This window comes from Delphinapterus leucas, chromosome 3 (assembly GCF_059928025.1).
Source record: "Delphinapterus leucas isolate spDelLeu-1000000601 "Yukka" chromosome 3, BTC_Dleu_Yukka2, whole genome shotgun sequence".
Taxonomy (NCBI): Eukaryota; Metazoa; Chordata; class Mammalia; order Artiodactyla; family Monodontidae; genus Delphinapterus; species Delphinapterus leucas.
In genome coordinates, this window is record NC_143131.1 from 2,262,139 (window position 1) to 2,268,138 (window position 6,000).

A 6,000-nucleotide genomic window follows, 5' to 3' on the forward strand; every position below is an offset into this window, starting at 1 on the left:
AGGGTCAGAGACCGAGAACTCGCCGCGCTCGCCGGGCCTCCTGCTTCGGGCCGGAGGCGCTTTCAGGACCCAGCGGGTGAGGGTGCTTATTGGCAGAGGGCTCTGCTGATCCTGGTCCGGCCCGAGTTCCCTAAATGAATGATCTAGGCACCTGGAGCCGCCACAGGACCATAAGCAGGAAGGAGGCTCCCGGGCCGCTTCCCCGGGAAGGTCCTGGCTGGCTGCGGCAGAGCGGGGCCCCCGCAAGCTCGCGGCCAGCTGGTGGCTGCCACCCAACCAAGTGCTTCTGCCCGGGAAGGCGCCAGGCCCTCCGTCCTGCGTCCTGTGGGGTGGCCCGTCCTGGGGGTCCTTACGGGACTGCTAAGCATGTCACAGCACACAGACCCAAGCCTTTACTAACATGGTCAGACGGAAAGCATTTTCATTTAGCAAAGAGGACGCCCAACAGAAGCCTGGCCTGAGGGGCGCTTCCTCCCAGGCTGAGCTCCCGTGGCCCCCGTCTGCCCCTCGAGGCTCTGGTGAGCTTCCTGCATGCCTGTGCTCGGGCCTCCCTCGGGGCGCGGGGTGTCTGGGCCAGCACTGCCCTCCGCCAGCTGCGTGTGGGCCCCTGTCCGTGGACGTGGGTCCTGGCGGGGGGTCCCAGGGCGGCCACCCCTCCCCCCAGCACCCAGGCGAAGGCTCGGGGTAGGCGTAGGGCCCACAAACTGTGCTCCCCAGAAGTCGATGCAGGTTTTCAAGATCGGCCACTAAACACACTGGGGGGGAGGGCGTCCCCACGATGGACCCCAGCAGCCACGAAACCCCACGCACCACCCCCTCCCCCGGCCTCTGCACTCGGCACGATGGGGAAAGAAGCCCCAAAGGAACGCAGGCGTGTGACCCCGAGCCCCGCGGCGTGGGAGGTGGGGACCCCTTGGGGGCCTCGGGTGGGAAGGAACGTCCCAGATCCTGAGCTGGGGTAGGGCCGCTGTGCACACGGGCCCACCCCCATCAGCCGAGCCCCTCACAGCAGTTGACGGTGGCCACGGGCAGGGCATCCTGGGAACACAGGGCCCCCAGGGCTATGACGCATTTCAGAGCAGGAAATCCCCCAGCCAAGCTGAAAGTGGTCTGGATCCGGCCTCCTCATTGCCTGCAGCTCTTCTCAACGGAAACTCTCCCCGTTACCCGCCCGCGGATGTGCTGGGTGAGGGACGTGGGGAGGACAGCGGCCGAGCAACCCCCCTCGGGCTCACCCCACCTCCATACACGTCTCCTCGTCTTAGAGACACGCCTGGGTCCTGATGCGATCGTGCCGATGCAGATTTATGACTAGAGACGCGGCTTTGGCACAGCCCTGCCCTTTGAAAGTGCTGATAACTGATTTCTACGAACAGTGGAACTGTCCCAAAGGCGCCATGCCTGGAAGGGGGCTCAGGACGGGGGCAAGGTTGCCTCTGAGTGAGCATGAGCTGGTCTCAGCTTCTGGTCCGCCCCGGTTCTCCACCGGCAGAGGACAGGACACTGCAAGTGTCCCCGCCCAGACCGCCCATCCGCGGGGGGCCAGGATGCTCAGAGGGGCTGAGCTCAGCAAGAGGGGAAGGGGCCTCGGAGGCACGGGGGGCCCAGGCAGCGCGCCCGCCCTGACAGTGGATGGCGTCCCACAAATGGGCTGTGGTGAGGACACACCAGTCTGCGCCACGTGAGGGGGCCACACGCAAACCACACTGGTCTGAGACTTGCGGGAAGAACAGATGGCAACCCCGCAGGGGTCGCATCATAGCGAAAGCACCAGCACAAGCACGATGCCCACCGAACCAGTGGACGACAAGGAGAGGCCGCCCCAGAGAAGGTCCAGGACAGGGACGGTGGCCAAGCACACCCCTGCTGACCGGGGTAACAAAGAGGGCGTGGCCGCATTGCACTGTGAATGGTCACAGCGGCTCCAGGCCTGAGTCTCAAAAACGCGTAAGCTGGGCTTCCCTGGTGGCGCAGTGGTTGAGAGTCCGCCTGCCGATGCAGGGGACGTGGGTTCGTGCCCCGGTCCGGGAAGATCCCACATGCCGCGGACCGGCTGGGCCCATGAGCCATGGCCGCTGAGCCTGTGCGTCCGGAGCCTGTGCTCCGCAACGGGAGAGGCCACAACAGTGAGAGGCCCGCGTACCGCAAACAAAACAAAAAAGAATGCGCAAGCCAGCGGCTCTGCTGGGCCCTGGAGCTGGTGGCGCATCCTGTAGGGACCCCAGCTAGGCTTGGCCCCACCTGGGAGGGACAGTCAGAGAGGGGAAGGATCCAGCAGGCGCCAGGGGCTGGGAGCCACGGCATCCCAGGGCCATCTTTGGGTGGGGATTGCTGGCAGGGTGGGGGACTGGGGTCTGGTGGAGGGTGGGTGTGAGAGGTCTGGGTTCAGCTCGGGGTGCCCGTGCCCCGTCCCCCAGGGATCCGGCCCCTCCCCTGGCGCCAGCACATGTGAGCTCTCTCTGGGGCCCGGGGCGGAATCTGTGAGCTGGCTCTGGGTCAGAGCTCCACCCCTCGACCGCTATCAGGGCTTCTTGTCTGCGTCCGTCTTGAAATGCGGGGCACTTTTCCGTGGCGGTGGTGTCTGGGCTGTGGCAGGCGCTCCATTCAGCTGTGCGTGGTGGCACTGGTCAGACTCCCAGCGCTGTTGCCAAGTGTGCGCTCAGCCTGAGATCCTAAGTGTGCGTCAGCGAAGAGCCATCTGCAGGTTCTTAACTTGGAGGCTCCTCCTGAGAACTAAAGCGATTGCTACATCAGTGTGAGCAGAGAACTTGCCTTTCCTGCATCCGTGCCCTCCAGCTGGGTGGTGCCAAGGTCAGCGGGCAGGTGGCCTTTCTCGGGAGCCCAGACTTGGCCGGGAGCCCGCTGCAGCCTGCAGGACTGGGAGCCCGGCTGGGGGACGGCACGGGGTGTGGGGCTCCGCGGGGAGCCCGAAGATGGATGGAAGGCAGCCGGAACCAGCTTCCGCTGAAGGGCCTGGTGGCCTGGGGCCCGGACGGTGGGCGCAGCCTCGGCCCCCGGGGCCTCGTGGGCTTGGTCAGTGATCTGGCCAGGACTCACCCTTTGGTGGGGAGGCTGAGGAAGCAATGCCATCGGGACAGGGGCGGGCACAGTTAGAAGATAGAATTTTCAGTGTTTTTTATGGAGAAAAGGGCCTCCGAAGGCCAAAGTGCCCGGTCTGGGCTGCTGAGCCCAAGAGCTGGATGGACACCCGCATTTTCCAAGCCGGCGCTGCAGACCCTCCTTCCTGAGCTCAAGCGGTGAGTGCACCCCGAAATCTGGGAGCAAGGGCTCCCCTCACCTCCCAGCCCCCCTGAGCCTGGGGGCTTGCCGGACCCTCAGGACACCCTTGGCCCTGTGTGGATGACAAGGGACACGCACAGGACCCACTGGCGTGGGAGGTGCCCGTGGGCACTGACAGCCCGGCCAGGAAGCTGAACTGAGGAGGACTGCGGGCCCTTCCTGCCCTTCAAGGCACCCAGATGCCACCCCGAGCCCAGGGAGCGGGCAGAGCGGGGCTCATGTCCCTCCTGCGGCAGGGGGAGGGCGCTGCGTGCCCCGTAGGGACGCGGCCACAGCCTTGCCTGGTTGGGAAGCACAGTGTCCCGGGCCGGAGGGCCTTTCCGGCATCTCTGAGGTCAGCGCCCCCAGAGAGGGGACCTAGGTGAGAAGGGAGCCTGTGCTCATCCCTGGAGTCGGCAGACGTGTGGTCTGAGGCTCAGGAAGGACCACGTGGAGTTGGGCGGAGTAGCTTTTACAGGTGGGAACAGGAGCCCTGGGGGCCTTTCCGAGGAGCAGGTGGGGGTCGCCAGCAGAGGTGTTGGTGGCACCAGACAGCGAGTGACCAGGACGCAGGAGACACGAGCAAAGCACAGCCTGTGGCCGGGCCCCGCCCATCCTAGCTGCTGCCTGGGCCTCGCCGGGAAGGGTCTGCTGGGACCTGGGCCTGAGGGCAAAGGGGGCCTTGAGCCCCGTCTGCTGTCTGCTCTTCCGTCAACGATCTGCCTGTCCAGCTGCGGTAGCAAGGGGGGTGGGGAGACAGTGGTCATTCTCTGGAAACTTCAACCCACGCCCTGTTTATGCACCCACTGTGGACCACCTGGGAGCCTTGCTGGGTGAGGCTGGGAAGCCATGGGCCACTCTCCACCCAGAACAGGACCAAGTGGAGGACACAGGACATTGCAAACAGACAGCACTTCTGCCTGGCCGAGCCACAGATGATTCAGGATTTTATAGACGGTGCGTGGGGCACCGCATTGCCTCTGTCCTGGCCGGGACCCACACTCAGCCGGGGCTCTGTGAAGTGACGGCCGTGGTCCGTGTCAGTCCTGCCCCTCCCCCTTCCACCATCACCCTCCCCGCACCAAGCACAGGAGTGGACGTTCAGCAGGCTGACGGCCACTGCACACAGGCCCTTTCTTGGGACCTTTCCAGCCAGAGCTGGTGGGACCGTCCTTGCTTCTTCCTCAGTTTTGGGTGTGAGTGGGGCTGCTGGAGCTGCCGTGGCCGTGTCTACACGCACCGGGGGAGCCCAGGGTCTTCGGGCAGAGAGATGCCCCAGAGTGTCCTGGTGGCTGAGTCCCCTGTCCCGTGCCCAGGCAAGCCCCACCTTTTCTCGTCCGTGGCTCTGGTTCGTGACTCTCTTTGGGGTTCAGAGAGTCTGAGTTGAGTTTCTTGCAGTCGAGAATTCCCGGCACCAATAAGCTTGAGGGACTTCCCAGGATGACCAGCTGTGCCCTGCCCCTGGCTGCAGCCACGTGGGCAGAAGGTCAAAAATTAAGACTCAGAGAAATTGGAGGTATGCCACCAAAAGCACGATCAACAAAAGATGAAATGGATACATTGGAAATATCAAAATTAAAAGGACACCATTAAGAAAGTGAAAAGACAACCCACAGGATGGAAAAAAATATTTGCAGATCCTATATCTGACAAAGAACTTGCAACCACAATATGTAAAGAACTTTTACAACTCAACGATAAAAAGGACAAAGATTTAATAGACATTTCTCCAAGGAAGATATGCAAATGGAAAAGAAGCACGCGAAAAGGTGCTGACAGCGCCACTCATCAGGGAAACGCAAACCAAAACCATGTGAGACACCACGTCACACCCACCAGGACAGCCAGGACCAAACGTCACAGGACGGCAAGGGCACGGAGCCTCCCACACGGCCGGCGGGCTGTGAGGCGGAAGTCCACATTGAGAACACCTGGGGCTCAGTGGGGTCGTTCCTCTCGACGCGAAACAGAGGCCCCACGTGACCCAGGTGCAAACCCAAGAGAACTGGAAAGCTGTCCACAGGCTTGTGCATGAACACCCACAGCCGCCTGAGAGAAGAAACAAGCCAGGTGTCCACCAGCAGACGAACAGACCAACAAAACGGGGTCCGTCCACACCACGGAATGCCCTCAGGCGCGAAGAGGAATGAAGCACTGACAAGCTACAACATGGATGAACCCTGGACACGTTATGCTGAGTGAAGGAAGCCAGAAACAAGGCTGCACGTCACGGGATTCCCTTCACACGAAATGTCCAAAACAGGGCAATCCATGGAGGACGAACACAGGTCGTGCGGCTCCCTGGGGGTGGTGGGAAGACGGTGGGTAGTGGACTTGCTCTCTGAAGAGGGCAAAGATGTTCTGAAGTTGCCAACGATGGTTGCGCACATCTATGAAAATACTAAGATTCATGAGTTGTACACGTCACGTGGGTGGATTGTGGGGCATGTGAACTAGATATCAATACAGCTCAAGGACGAATTTAAAGAAAACAGTCACCAGCGAGCCCAGGTCAGGGTGGAACAAGCGTGGGGTTTCTGCTTTACGGTCCCACTGCCTCACGCCGTGTGACAAGGTGGCCGTGAGGACAGACACCAGGCAGCCCCAGCCTCACGCCACCCGCCTTCCCAGGACCCTCGCTCTCCCTCTGGGCCTTCTCCAGACCTTGTGACATCTGCACGGAACAAGAACCAGAGCCTCTGCCAGAAAGAATGAGGCTCA